Source organism: Microcaecilia unicolor, chromosome 4, assembly GCF_901765095.1.
Source record: "Microcaecilia unicolor chromosome 4, aMicUni1.1, whole genome shotgun sequence".
NCBI classification, from domain to species: Eukaryota; Metazoa; Chordata; class Amphibia; order Gymnophiona; family Siphonopidae; genus Microcaecilia; species Microcaecilia unicolor.
In genome coordinates this window covers 283,452,114-283,468,965 of record NC_044034.1, presented here as the reverse complement: position 1 = coordinate 283,468,965, position 16,852 = coordinate 283,452,114, and positions in this window count along the sequence as shown.

Below are 16,852 nucleotides of genomic sequence, written 5' to 3'. Positions count from 1 at the left end.
TGCCCACGGGAGAAAGATGTCCATCTCCCAACTTGGGTCGAAATATAGGCGCCTTTCACTTTCGATTATGAGCTGGATAGTCATGCCCCCTTTTCAGCAGTGCACATTAGAATTTACATACACCACTTGGCAGAATACTCTTAGCAAGTTATACACGTAAATTCTAATTAATGCCAATTAGTGTTGATAATTGATTGTTAAGCGCTGTTATCAATGCTGATTAGCTTGTTAAGGTAATTAAATTGTGCACACAAATCCAGAATACAAATTTTGGTTGCACTATATAGAATCCGGGGGATAACGTCCAAGTTTTAGTGCTGGACGTTTTTGCTTTGTTCTGTTATGGCTCAAAGACGTCCAGGTCTTAGGAACACCCAAGTCCCGCCTTGAACACGCCTCCAATACGCCCCCTTGAGATTTGGACGTCTTTCCGACGAACATCCAAGAAAGACGTTCAAAATGCTGTTTTGATTATACAGATTTGAACGTTTCTGAGAGATGGACGTCCAAGTGCCAATTTATGTCACTTTTTGGACGTCCATCCCTTTTGAAAATGAGCCTGATAGTAACCTAAGTCTAAGTGCTTTAAAAATGAGCCCCATAGTAAACTATAGAACTTTATAAGTCTAAGTACTTTGAAAATATGCATCCACATCCATTTCAAAATCGTTCTTTCAATTGTAAGAAAGCAGTCACATTATATCATATTATACTTTTGTCATTTATTGCTGAAATTATATAGGCAGATGATGATTCATCTTGAAAAGAGACCTGTCTGTTAAAAAAAAAAAACCCAAAACAAAATAAAACCCACACACAATTCAAATAACTGTTCCTTGTGGATGCCCAATCCATTAATTATCTCCTTTTCAAACTGTTAATTGTTTATCCATATTTCTCGTGTGAAAAGGGTTGGTAAGGTGTCGTTTGCCTCAGGCCACCAGGTTTTTGTAATAAAGATCAAAGGTGTACTTTGCTCTTTTCTCCTTAGTTTGCTAGATTCCATGGTTTTGTACAATAATGCTGTCATTGCCCCTTCCACTTTGATATAAAAATGAATACTACTTGTATCATAACCCTGTGATTTTAATGGACTAGCATTCATTAAGTGAATAGAAAATGCTTGCTGTAGATGTACATGACTGTACCAGGATAAAAAATCTGTGAAGTGATGTTAAACAAGTCTTACCAATACTGAGACAAGACACTAATTAATACAGGCATTTCTCTAGATTAATATAATCTAACAAGAACATTAGCTCCCCTCTTACCAGTTATTTAACATATTTTTGAGATGCTGCTAGTACCTAATAAAGTTTTGCAAGAACCTTAATAATTATTTTTGACAACACCTACCTTGAGTTCACTAATGCAATAATCAAGGGACAAATGAATTTTCTTCAAATCTGTGAACTCCTAGTTATATTCCAAAGAATCAACACATTCATTTTATTAGATATTCTGTAGTTGTTTTCTATGCAAATCTAGATCTGCGATTTAATTAAACTTGAACAGTCACATTTATGTTCAGGTTTACTAGAGAGAGGGTCATAACACCGATTTTTAATTAGGGTTCCAGAAGTGACCTGGGAAGTTCTAGACCGGTAAGTCTGATGTTGGCACTGGGCAAAATGTTAGAGACAGAGTCAGAGAACACAATTACTGAACATATACATAGGACAAAGCCAATATGGATTTAGCCAAGGAAAATACTCACTTAACCAATCTTTTGCAAAATGTTATTGTTGATGGCATGAACAGCCATGTTGATAAAAGTGAGCCGGATGATATTATGTATCTAGATTTTCAGAAAGCATTTGACAAAGTTCTTCATGAAAGACTCCTGAGAAAATTAAAGAGTAATGGGATAGGAGGTAATATCCTATTTGGGATTATGAATAGATTAAAAAATAGACAACTGGATAGTAGGGTTAAACAGTGAATATTATCAATTAAGAAGGGTACATGGTGGGACTCCCCAGAGATCTACTTCTAGTACCACTTCTACAGCACTACTAGACATATACAATGCTGTACACTTGAACACAAAGAGACAGTCCCTGCTTGACAAGGCTTACAATCTAATCAGGACAGAAAAACATCAGGATACATAAGGGATAAGGGAAATACTTAAGGTGGGAATGATAAAACAGACATGGTACTGAATAGAGGTTAGGAGTTAATGACCTGGAAACAGGAATAATGAGAGAGGTGACCAAATTTGCCAAAGACTTAAAATCATTCAATTGTTAAATCACACACGCGGATTGTGAGAAATTGCAAGAGGACCTTATGAGACTGGGCATCCAATTGGTAGATGAAATTTAATGTAGGCAAGTGCAAAGTGATGCACATACACAAGAGCAACTGAAAGTACAGCTACACAGTTTAAGGTTCCACATTAGCAGTCACACCCAGAAAAAGGATCCAGATACCATAGTTGATGATACATTACAATCCTCTGCGGCAAATAACAAAGCAAACAGAATGTTAGGAATAATTAAGACGGAAATGAAAAATAAAACAGAAGATTCTATAATGCTCCAAAAGTGTGACTTTACCTTGAATATTCAAGGCAATTCTATAACTGGGCATTCACATTTATGTACCCTTTGCACATGTACATTTATAGAATAGTAGTATTTTCATTTATTTATTTATTTATTGCATTTGTATCATACATTTTCCCACCTAATGGTAGGTTCAATGTGGCTTACATGGAACAATGGGGTGGTTACAAGGTATAGAGTGGAGGAAAACAATTCAATAAGAGATAGCTAGAGTTTGTAGAGATTTCTCCCTGAGGTATTGAGCCAGGTTAAAACCTCAGTAGAATCGCAGTGGTTTATATGCTTCATTGTTAGAGAGTAACAGAAGGGTCGATTAAGGTCATAACATAGTCGAATAGGATTAAGTCATTGGTCTGGCAGGGTTGCTGTTCCAGAGGACAATGGGTACGTAGTTCATAGGGTGGGTTGGGTTGTAAAGTTTGGGTAAGTCTACATTTACATGAATAAGTAGTTGCAAGATGCCCAAGCACTATTCTGTAAGAGTATGTTTAAGGGGTCCTTTTACTAAGGTGTGCTGAAAAATGGCCTGCGGTAGTGTAGGCACAGGTTTTGGGCATGCGCAGAATCATTTTTCAGCGCACCTGTAAAGAAGGCCTTTTTAAAAGTTTTACCGAAAATGGACATGCGGCAAAATGAAAACTGCCGCGCATCCATTTTGGGTCTGAGACCTTACCGCCAGCCATTGACCTAGAGGCAAAGAATCACGCAATAACCGGGCAGTAATGACCTACGTGCGTTAAATGCCACTTGGTGCGCATAGCTGATGTGCACCAGAAAATAAAAAATATTTTTCAGATGAGTGTAGTGGACGCGCACCAAAATGAAATTACCGCAAGGGCCACATGGTAGCTAGGCGGTGCCTCAGAATTGGCATGCATTGGTCACGCATAGGCACTTACGTGGCTTAGTGAAAGGGCCCCTAAGTGACTTTGAGGGCCTTTTACCAAACTATGGTAAAAAGTGGCCTTAACGCATTCTTATGCAGATCATTCCCATGCGCTAAGGCCATTTTTACTGTTGGGGTAAAATGGCCAATTTTTCAATTTTCTCTATTAATGGCTACATGCTAATTTTCCAATCAGCGTGTTGCCATTAGCACGTGAGCCCCTACCACCATCTATTTTGTAGGTGGTAAGGGCTCACATGCTAATCAGCATACAGCAGTGTAGAAGCACTAAATGATTAGTTCAGAGCACACCCTCTCTCCACCCCCAGACCTGCCCCCAGTGCATGGGTAATGTGCACCGATCACAAAATTACCATGGGATGTCTGAACACGACCCTGTGGTAAGGCATTTTAAGCTGTGATAAACACAAGTTAGTGCTTACTGCAGCTTAGTGAAAGGACCCCATAGTGCATAAATGAAAAGAGGTGTACGCATGGGTGGATCATGGGTAAGAAATGAGTGGAGATTACATTTGCATGCATAACTTACAGAATATGTCCCTGCCGCATTTATGCCAGCCTTATGGCAGGTATAACAGTGGGCATATATTGGGATACAATGCTATTCTATATCAGAAGCTGCTATTATAGAATAGGCTCATCACACATCCTCAAGGTGCTTAAATAGATGTTCCCAGATATAGAATTGTCCCCATTCTGTGTAATTCTGGAAACTGCATTTCAAAAAAATATAGCTAAAATAGAAAAGGTAAAGAGAAGGGTGACCAAAATGATAAAAGGGAGTGGAATGATTTCCTTATGAGTAAAGGCTAAAGGGGCTACAGATTTTCAGCTTGTACAAGAGATGTCTGAGGGAGATATGATAAAAGTCTATAAAATAAGAGGAGTAGAATGAGTAGATATGAATCTACTGTTTACTCATTCCAAAAGTAGAAAGAGTAGGGGGCATGCAATTAAGTTACTAAGTAGTACATTTTAATCAACTTGGAGAAAATATTTCTTCACTTGTTATATAATTAAGACCTGGAATTCATTTCCAGAGAATATGGTAAAAGTGATTAGCATAACAGGGTTTAAAAAGATTTGGACAACTATTTTAATCTTTTGGGATCCTGCCAGGACTTGTGACCTGGATTGACCACTGCTGGAAACAGGATACTAGGCTTGATGAACCTTCAGTCTATTCCAGCACAGCAGTTTTTATGTACTTATGTTTTTATATACTTATGAAATTCCACTTGCTTACACCCTCCTTCCTTAGATGGGGGGCATAATGCAGCAAATATTCAGCAACCAATGGAGCTTGCCTAAGAATGTGGTTCCTGCCAGGTTAGTCCCACACAAGGTGATCGGGTATAGCGAGTGTAAGATATAGGCAGGGCTGGCCAGAGTATATCTGACACCTTAAGTGAACCTTCAGCCTTGAACCCAACCCAGGGATGGCTCAAAACATATCCCCATGTAGTCCAGCATCTCCCCTTCTCTTCCTCATTGAAATACCCAGCTTCTCCTCTACCCTTCTTCCTGAAATGTCCAGCATCTCCCCTTCCCTTCCTCCCCCCAAGAGGTCTAGCATTTCACCTTCATTTCCCCTTCCACATTTGTCCAGCATCTCTTTTTTTCTTACCACCGGGACATTCAGAATCTCTCCTTCCCTTTCCTCCAAGTCTAGAATTTTCCTTACCCGTTCCTTCCCTATCCCCTCCCCATGATGTCCATTTCCCTTCCTCTGTATTCTGTAGTGTCCAGTATTTCCCTTTCCTTTCTTAATCCTGCCCCGCCCCAAAGTTTTTGCATCTCCTTCCTTCTCTTTCTCTAACCCCAGAAAAAAAAGAGGGAATTGAGAATGGAAAAGGACCTGGCAGGTTATTGAAGTCAGCTTCACATTGGGAGGGCAATTTTGATGTTGCACGTGGTGCCTGTAGGTCCCCCTATTTTGCATAGAGATATGAATTTGTTAATGTGTATTTGCTTCATTAGCTTACCCTGAAAATATTAGGATCCTATTTACTAAAGTGTAGTAATTAAATAACATGCAGTAACAGCACGGCCTCCACTTTAACTCTTGAGGGTGTTCCCAGCATTTCCCCCATAAAGAGAATGTGATAAATTGTTAACCACATTGCTGACAACTTAGAACAGTCAATGCCACCTATTTGTGTTATCTGCTTCCCATTATCTACCCAATTAACAGTTAATGTGTGGTAACTACTTAGTATTAAGATCCAGTCCCTGCCCATTCTCCACCTATTTGCTTCCACTTTCCACATTTTGCTTTGCTGTTACTGCATGTTAATTAATTACTGGTTACACTTGATTCTCTGTGAAAAGCACTACATAAATTGGATGATTCACTCCAGGTACAATCTGTGCAATATTCTGCTAGATTAAATGACTTTCCTTAAAGTGTGTGGCCTATTCTCAGACTCTGGAACTGCAAGCTGCCAAAATTGATGGTCTCGAGACTCAAATGCTTTTTATTCATGTGGTTTAGATTAAGGGGAGAGGTGTATTACAAAAGAGGATGGAATATCTGGAGAATCAAAATAGAAGGAACACTTTAAGGTTTTTGAATTTCTCTAAGCCCCCATTGGTGTCACCTTTGGAGATGTTAAGAAGATATTTTTGGAGAGATCTTGGGGGACTACTGGATATTCATTTCACACCTGTTGTGAGAGGTTTGCCTCAGCCATGGGTTCTGGGGGAACAGGAGGTAGCCATGAAGTAGTGCAATGAGAACTTTTGATTTTGACTGAGTTCTTGGAAACTTCATTGGAGTTGAAAAAATGAAGAACCGTTCTTTGGACTTCTTTTGCACTTGAGTAAGACCATAACACTATTTTAACATTATATTTTCAATATATGTCTCAAGTCATTTTTGGGTTCTTAGAGTATTTCTTGATATGTCTAGGATGACCCAGGACAGATGTCAAGAATTTGTGGCATTACAGTCAAGAGTTACAGTTACAGTTATAGTTATTTTATTCCGCTTTTAACAAGTATCATTCTAAGCAGATAACATGAAGAGTATTAGATCAAAATAGCTAGGAGCTAACATAGTAGTTATTAAACACAATTATATCCCAAAATATGCTTCTGAAACAGATGAGTTTTAATGGCCTTTTTATAAAGATCAAAGCTAGATAAAGGCCTGATATTTTCTGGTAAAGCTGTCCAGAATCTGGCTGCTTGATGGAGAAATAATGTTTGAAATAGTTTCCAATAACATATACTCTTAGGACTTGTGAACGATAGCAACTTAATATACAAGTTGACTTCTTGTAGATAAAGGCCTACAGTTCAAAGATAACATATATGAGGGCTTGGCTTCGAAGTTTAAACATACTGGAAACCAATATAGAGTAACTTTAAAAGGAGTAATATAAAAGGAAGTTTTTAAAGCAAAAATTAATCGAATAATCGTGTTTTGAATTGTAAGTTTTTGCACTGGGAGCAATATTCTAATTTAAAATTTCTTTATATATGCATTGCTTCACTAAGAGGCTCATTTTCGAAACAGAAAAACATCCAAAAAGCAGCACAAAGTGGGAGATGGACCTTTTTTTGCCAAAATGTCCAAATCGCTATAAACCCATTTTTAAGACGTTTTTCTATGCAGTTCGTCTGCAGTGTGTCCAAATCATAAGGGTGCACGTCGGGGGCAGGATTTGGGCATTCCCAGAACTTGAACATTTTTTGTCATAATGGAACAAAGCTAGAATTTCCAGGGCTAAAAGTTAGATGTTTTGATCTAGACCTGGTTCAATCAACACTAAGTCGCAAAAAAGGTGCCCTCAAATGACCAGATGACCACTGGAGGGATTAAGGCTGACTCCCTTACTCCCCGAGTGGCCACTGACCCCTTCCCACCCCCAACGATGTGAAATACACAGTACATACCAACTTCTATGACAGCTTCAGATGTTATGGCCAGCAAGTAGGTCTGTGGAGTAGTCTAGTGGTCGGTGCAGTGCACTGTAGAGAAGGGGACCCAGCCACATATCCACTCTAATGGTTACACTTGTGGTGCAAAGTGTGAGCCCTCCAAAATCTACTGTACCCACATACAGGTGACACCTGCAGGCATAAGGGCTATTGTAGTGTTGTACAGTTGGGTTCAGTAGGTTTTTGGTGGATTTTGGAGGGCTCCCCATACAATATAAGGGGGTAATGGTGAGATATGTACCTGGGACCTTTTATGTGAAGTCCCCTGCAGTGCTCCCTAGGGTTCTCCACTGCTTTGGTTTGGATTTTTTTTTTTTTTTTTGGTCAGAAATGGTCACAAAAGAAAAATGTCTAGGAAATGGATATTTTTGAAATAAAACGATAGATATTTTTCTGGTTTGAAAATTGCTATGTTTGCCACTTTCAGCAAAACGAACAAAATCGGATTTAGACATCATATCAGAAATGCCCCTCCATGTGGACATAATATTCTTTGACCAAAACAACTGATGGAATTTTTTTTTGTGGCGCGAGAACCTCCAGTTGTTCTTAATTAATTCCATTAGAAATCCTTAACCAGCAACCATATAATTTCTGTGGTGCTTTCTTTTATTTGTGTGTTTTGAATTTCCTAAGGGTGAATTTTCTCCTTGGTCCTTAGTGGCTTTTATTTTTATTATTTTTTAATTTGTTTGTTTTTCATTCTTCCTTATATCTTATGAATGTAATCTTGAAAGATAGTCATAGTGATGTAACTGGACAGGAGAGGTTCCTGCCTGATCAAATTGCTTCTGGCCACCTAACCAGTGATATTCGGTGGCACTTTTACAAAACAGTGCACTGAATATCACCACAAATCACCCCTGCTCTGTCCAGTTAGCACTGGGGTGGTCAATGGGTGGAGCTTGGGCAGAGCTTGGGAGAAGCTAGTACTTAAGCAGTTAGCAGCAATATCCACACTCCTAACTGGTTAAGTAGAGAGGTGTGGTAGCCGTGTTAGTCCACTCTTAATGGTTATCAGTAGAAATCAAACAAAATAAAACATGGAAAAGAAAATAAGATGATACCTTTTTTATTGGACATAACTTAATACATTTCTTGATTCGCTTTCGAAGGTTGCCCTTCTTCCTCAGATCGGAAATAAGCAAATGTGGTAGCAGGTAGTATATATAAGAGAAACATCAAAGCATTACTTTGACAGTCTGACAGAGTGGGAGGGTGGGGATATGCATGGGGACATCAAAGCATTTCATTGATATTCTAACAGAATGGGTGTTGGTAGGTGAGAGGAGGGTAATAAACAGAGAAATAAACAGAGAAATACAGCTTATGGTTTATATAATGGGTTAGAAAACCCAGATCCTTATTAAGTCCTGTTTGTTGTGTGTCAAAATATTCAATCATTCTTATTTCAAAGGTCTTACGTTCCTGTATTGTTTTAAAATTACCTTTCAGTATTCTTACTGTGAAATCACTGGTGCAGTGTTCTGGTCTTGTGAAGTGTTGGCCCACAGGGGTGGGGGCTTGACTGGCACCGGCTATTTTCATGTGAGGTCTTTGCAGATTGAAACTTGTCTAACTGGTTAAGTAAGTGGCTAAAAACAGGACATCAAAAAGTCTGTCCTTGGCTCATCTTATCTTGAACTTTTCTGCCCAGCCTGAGGGCAATTAGGCCTACTACAAAATCAGTAAAAGAAGACAATGAAAGTTATTATGAAAACTTAAAACACAATACTCTATGACTAACTGCTGGATAAAAAAATCTAAAATCTAAATCTATGGTATTCACACCCAATCCTCAAGGGCCACAAACAGATTATGTTTTCAGGATGCTCCTAATGAGAATGCATGAGATAAACTTGCAGGCAAAAAAAGTGGTATGCATGCAAATATAGTTTTGCATATTTATTAGGGATATCCTGAAAACCAAATCCATCTGCAGACCTTGAGGACTTTGAATGAGTACCACAGATCTAAATCCAAAATAATATATCTTGGACAATTAACACTTATTAGATGCTGTGACTTGCCAATACATTATGATCAAGCTCTTATTTTTTTTTTATAAAGGCTACATTATGGGGGATGAGATTTGATAGATTGCTGTTCTGCACTTACAATCAAAGCAGTACTTATTTTGTGCCTAAGGCAATGGAGGGTTAAATGACTTGCCCAGAGTCACAAGGAGCTGCAGAGAGAATTGAGCCCAGTCCCCCTGGGTCACAGGCCACTGCACTAACCACTAGGGTACTCCTTCACTTTCTAATTTGATTCCTCTGTCCTGATGCATGATGCTACAGACCTATAAGCTTGACATTAGCAGAGCGCTGAGCAAAATGGTAGAAACTATTATAAAGGACAAAATTATTGAACAGATAGACAAATATGCTTTAATGGGACACAGTCAACAAGGATTCAGCCAAGGGAAATCTTGCCTCAGCAATTTGCTACATTTGGCTAAAGGTGAGCTGGTTGATGTAGTGCATCTAGATTTATAGGAAGTTTTGACAAAGTCCCTCATGAGAGACTTCTGAGAAAATTAAAAAGCCATGGGATAGGAGGTAATATTCCTGTGAATTGAAAACTAGTTAAAGATAGAAAACCAAGAGTATGGTTAAATGGCCAATTCTCTTGATGGAGGAAGTGAATAGTGGAGTGCGACAAGGATCTCTATTGGGACCATCGTTTTTAAAACATATTTATTTATTTGTTACATTTGTACCCCACATTTTCCTACCTATTTGCAGGCTCAATGTGGCTTACATAATACCGTAAAGGCATTTGCCAGTCAGTTAAGAACATTTCTTGATTAGCTTTCGAAGGTTGCCCTTCTTCCTCAGATCGGAAATAAGCAAATGTGGTAGCAGGTAGTATATATAAGAGAAACATCAAAGCATTACTTTGACAGTCTGAAAGAGTGGGAGGGTGGGGATATGCATGGGGACATCAAAGCATTTCATTGATATTCTAACAGAATGGGTGTTGGTAGGTGAGAGGAGGGTAATAAACAGAGAAATAAACAGAGAAATACAGCTTATGGTTTATATAATGGGTTAGAAAACCCAGATTCTTATTAAGTCCTGTTTGTTGTGTGTCAAAATATTCAATCATTCTTATTTCAAAGGTCTTACGTTCCTGTATTGTTTTAAAATTACCTTTCAGTATTCTTAATGTGAAATCACTGGTGCAGTGTTCTGGTCTTGTGAAGTGTTGGCCCACAGGGGTGGGGGCTTGACTGGCACCGGCTATTTTCATGTGATGTCTTTGCAGATTGAAACTTGTCTAACTGGTTAAGTAAGTGGCTAAAAACAGGACATCAAAAAGTCTGTCCTAACTTTAGTCATAGAGCTAACCTATCACTGGTCTGAATATCGTCTGGTTCCCCAGTTACCTCCCAGACGTGGCCAAAGGGTTTCCTGGGCACCCCTCATTCCCCTTGATCATGATCCCATCCCTCCCTCCCCCTGCAATAAGTAGAAACTGGGTCATCCACCTCACCCCCTTAGTAGGCCTCCCCAGCCAATCTTGTAATGTCCTGATGGTCTAGTAGGGAGCAGATGTCAGGGTCATATGATGACATGGTAGAGCAATCCAAAAGGCAAAGATCTGATAGGGGAATGGGTGCAGATTCAGGGTCGCATGATGAGATAGGTGGAACAATCTAAGAGGCGAGGTCTGAACAGGGAACTACGAAACACAGATAGACAAAGATGGTACTTAAAACCAAATGGAAGGTCAAACAACCATCAAATACAACAAAAATAAAATGACATGACAGGCAAAATCAGTTATAAACAAAGAAATGCATTTAATTATTGTCTAATAGTGTGTGCTTATTGTATCTAATTTATGCTTTGGCCTAATGTTTTCAATAGAAGAGATTTCCTTATTAATGGCAGTTTTTAAGTTTGTCTATGGAAACTGTATAAATAATAATTGTCATGCTTCCAAAGTAAAAATAAAATATATCGCACACCCATTTCAAGAAATGTTTGTGCCATATCTTCCTAAAAGCTTTATTTATATGCATGAGACTTCAGAAGCTTCAGGAAATCCCTTAGAATCGCAGTGCAAATGTTCTTTTAAGCTATATTAATAAATGTAGGTTTTTGTTTAGAAAACAATTCTCAAAAACTGTTTATTACCAAAGTTCAAATCAAAAATGTCAAGATACACATATCTCAAGATTAAATTGAGTCTTTGACTGCATCAGGACCAATAAGTCCGCAATGCTCAAGACATCTGTTTCCCATTCAAAGTATCTTTACAGTCCATGCTGCACATAGGGACTGAAAACACTAGTCAGTCTCTTTGATATCTTAAGGATGCCACAGCATACTCTTGTAAAGGATGTTTTTAAAGTACCTTTTCACAATCCTGAGAGATTTTGAATTCCTTGCTGTTTTTAGAAAAAAAATTATCACTTCTACTTATATGACTGTATCGGAAATGTTCTGAAGAGTCCCAGAAATGACTCATGGGCTGACTACCTGTATGATTATTTATCTAAATGTGGATATGGATGGATTTGAGATTCATCATCCTTAATAGTCTGCTGCAGCAATTTCAATTGTGAGATAAGGGACTGTGGCTAAAATAAAAACAAAGCCAACTATTTTTTTGTTATAAAGGAAAAGAGGGTTTGAAATGTGATGCTGGAATCTGCTTAAAAAGCCGCATTTATGTAAGTAAGGCTTGAAAGATAGTGTGGCAGAGATGAAATGTTACTGATTTTGAAAAATTGTCTGATCTATGTATTTTAGTTTATTCACTTTGACAACATTTTAAGGGTTTGGGACTTTCAATTTGTGAAAATCTGTTTCTTGCTTTTTGATGGGCTTAGGATCTCTGCACCACAATAATAATAATAATAATAATAATAATAATAATAATAATAATAATAATAATAATAATATGTAGGTATTTAGGGCTAGAATCTATAAATGGAACCCAAAGATAGGCACAATTCATGTTGGATTCTGTATAGCACGCCTAGAGTTCCGTGCAGAAATATAAGCATATTCTATACTAATGCGCATAACTTAATTGGATTAACAAGCTAATCAGCATTGTTAACAGTACTTAACAATAAAAAATGAGCACTAATTGGCAAGAATTAGAATTTATATGCACAAATCCCTAAGCGTATTCTATAACGCACTGCATCTAATTTTTAATGCGCGCAGACAAAAAGGGGCATGGTTATGGGTGGGAAATGGGCATTCCAAAATTTATGTGTACTGTTATAGAATCTGGGCCACTGTGCATAAATCTACATGCAGGGATTTACACCATGTTTTCATTGGTTTAAATGGATGCGCCTAGTTTTAGGTGTTGTGATATCAACTAAGTGTATTCTATACACCACACCTAAATCTAGGAGCCGCTTATAGAATACACGGAAATGTTTACTGCATGGAGTTTTCAGGCGCCTTATATAGAATCTGGTCTTTCATGCTAACTTTGGGTATGAGCCTTTATGCCTCACAAAGGCTGGTATAAACGCTCATGGTCAACTGATGACAGTTAGGCGCACAAACATTGCACTAATTTCTGGGAATGCCCCTGACCTGCCCATGCCCTTCCCATGGCCACACCCTATTTGGAGTTGCACAGGATGAAATTAGACATGTATGTTATAGAATAGGGTGCATGGCAGATCTGCAAAATAATTCCTAATTACTGGCAATTAAGTGCTTGTTAATGCCAATAACTGATTGTTATTGACAACTTTGGGTGACCTATACAAAATGTGGAGGTTATAGTCTGCTTAACCATTACATTTTAAGGTAAATTACAACCAGAGAAGATGTAGCCTTAATTACAGATTGGCCTGATACAATTAAAGTAAAAAAATAAAAAAATAAAAAAAATAATCCCATTCCAGTGACTTGATACTAACAGCCATATGTTACCCCAGAGTTCCCATACGCCTCTTATAGTAACAATCTTAATAGAGAAAAATTGTATTTAATGCATTAGTCTTACAAACTACCCCTCCCCCCCCTTTTACAAAGCCTCACTAGCGGCTGTCACACAGTAATGCTGAATGGGCTGTGTTGGCATTACCGCACCGGCAGCCACTAGTGCGGCTTTGTAAAAGGGTTATGTTACTCAATAGTTGCCACATCCTATATAATAAAAACCACCCTCAACGTTCTGAAGCTGACTCCGTGACTTCAGTAAAGGGTTTATAACATCCGAAGCTCAGGCTCCATCTCTGTATGCTCCGCCCTCACGTCAAAACGTGATGACGTCGAGGGCGGGTAAATCGGCATGAAAGAAACGCGCCGCTCGCGTGCCCACACCAAGCGCGCCTGTGCAGCGCATACCCTGTCTCTCGCTGTCACTGTCTCTCACGCCAAACAACTTGCGTGCCCACAACAAGCGTGTCTGCGCATCAACTACACTCACTGTGTCTCACCGCTCGCGCACAGCACCAGCTGTCATTTCATACACTGACAGGCGATAGTCAACCATTGCTTTTTACAGAAAGAGGGAAGAACGGTGTGGTGCTGAAAACCAGACCGAATTCTTTCAGCAGACGAAAAGTTTATCCAGGTGAGTGCCCAGACTCTGTCACACAGATGCTGCTACACTCTCTCCCCCCCCCCAACATCATACACAAACTCTGTCAACCTCCACACACCCCCTACCACCACCACCCACTCACATCATACAAAAACTCTTCAAAGGAAAAACAGCATGTTTCTGTGTGACACACACACAGACATAAATTCCTTCAACCCCCCCCCCCCCCACTTCCCCAAAGCATCAAACACAAACTGTGCTATGGAGAAACAGCATCTCTCTCTCTCTCTCTCTCTCTCTCTCTCACTCACACACACACACACACACACACTCCCCTACCACCCACTTAATACACAAACTCTACAATGGAAAACAAACATCTCTCTCACTCACTCAGACACACACACACACACACTACCCCCAACCACCCCCACAACAACATACACAAACTCTGCCACGGTGAATCTAGATCTATGTCTCTCACTCATACCCACACACTCCCCCCCCCCACACACACACACACAAAATACATACACAAGCTCTACCCTGGAGAATCAACATCTCTCACTCACACACACAACCAACTTCCCCCCCCCCCCACCCCACACAACAACATACACACACTCTGCCATGGAGAGACAGCATCTCTCTCACACTCACACAATCCCACCCCCACCCCCTTAATACACAAACTCTAACAAGGACATTCAACATCTATCTCTCAATCACACACCCACAGCCCCCCCCACCCCCCCACCCCCAAAAAAAAAACATACACTGATGCGGGACAATGAAAAAAAAAACCATTAACACAAACTGCTTTGTAACTTCCTTATACTACATCCTACAAATAGAAAAACAAAACAACCAACACTACAAAAAACAAAAATTAAAAAATGAAATTATACAAAAAACAAAAATTACAAATATCCATTACCAACACAACAGAATTATAATAAAAATCACTTACAACACATTCATGGCAGAAAACAAATACCTTGCTAGTGCCCGTTTCATTTGTTTCAGAAACGGGCCTTTTTTACTAGTAAAAAATATTATTGAAATAACCAGGTTTTTAATTGGCAACAAAATGTTAGGTAATCATCAATACATCACATAAGTCTTAACAGGTCATTCCACAGCTGTGGGCAAGTTCTACATAAAGATCTTTTCTTTGTAGCAACTTTGTACAAGAATTCTTAGTTGGAAGAGACAACCTGATTTATTGACCAGAGGGGGCATTTTGTGGGCATGACATGAGCTGTGTTATGTGATGAATATTTTTTGTCAATAATAGATAGCAAAATGACTTCCTGGGATGGAAAGAAAAACATCCAGAATTAGACCTGCTTTAAAAGCGTCTAAGTCAGGAGTGACCAACCTCAGCCCTTGCCAGGTCAAGTTTTCAGGATTTCCTCAATTAATATGCATGAGTGGAGGCAGTGCATGCAAACAGATCTCATGCATATTCATTGCAGGAATCCTGAAAAAATGACTGGATTGTAGCCCTTGAAGATTGAGGTTGGACAACCCTTTTCTAGGGTAAAGCTAAACCTGTCTTTAGACCCAATGTGTCATTTTGAAAATTTGAAGAATGGAGAGGTAGAAGGGGTTGTTTGTGAGAAATAGCGGAGAGTTGCTGAGTGCCTTGTTACTGTTGTGTATTTATCCCAGTCTGAACCTTCTGATCTTCATATTTCCTTCCTTGCCTTCTCTGTGTTTCACCTTCTCAACTCATTGCCCACACCTGCTAGCCCCCCAGCCACTCCCATCCCTTCCTCTGTATCTCACCCCCTTTCCTCACCAAACCCCACTGTCCCCAAACCCCCACACTTAACATTATACCTCCCTACATGTTTGCTTATGTATCTCATTGTTCCTCTGTTTGTCCACTCCCAGGTTGTCACCGTGGTCCGTGCTGCGGCAGTGTGTGTGACGACTGTTTGTTGGTGGTGGGAGATTGAGTGTTTTAGGTGGCTGGTGTGTGTCTCAAGACTGTGTGCTGGTGTGGGTGCTGGTGCTGGGTCTTTCGAGATGCAGTAGGTGGAGGTATGCACAGTGGTGTTTCTGGGGTCAGTGAGTTGCACCTGTGGTAGTGGGACACCTGCACATCAATCACTGATGCACTGAATGCTTGGTGGCTCATGTCTTGCTGGAGATGGATAAGAGTTTGGAGGGGAGGCCACAGAGAAATATCCCTATCAGAGAGTTTTCAAGTCCTGTACCCGCTTCCTGGACCTCACTGACCAGGAATGCTTTACTAGGTTCCGCTTTGACACGGATGCTATACAGCACCTCTATGACCAGCTACAACCCCTTTCCAGCCCAGGACATGCAGGGATAATCCTGTGCCAGTCCACCTAAGGGTCACAGCTTCTCTCACCTTTCTGGTCACTTGCACTTTCCAGTCAGTGCTAGCAGTTAATGCAAGCCTCATCCAGCCCACCATCTACAACTGTCTTGTCCTCGATGCCTTCCTCACCTACACCTCAGACTATATTACCTTCCTCATTACCAACTAGGCATGCCAGAACAAAATGGCTCAGTTCTACTCCATAGACTGCTTCCCCCTCAGTCATAGGCATCATCGACTGCACCCATGTCACAATCAGACCCCCCGGCACATGAGGACATGTACAGGAATGGAAAATCATATCACTCCATGAATATGTAGGTCATGTGTGATGCCCAGAGTTAAATTGTGGATATGTGTGCCCGCTACTCAGGCTCCACTCATGATGCCTACATCCTATAGCATTCATGGAGATCACTGGCAGTTGACTCTTAGGTAAGCAGTACAAGTATTCCCAAACCTCATACCTTCCCCCCACAGGTGACAGAGGCTACCCCCAGTGAACCTGGCTCATGACTCCTATAGTCTACTCCCAAAATGAGGTAG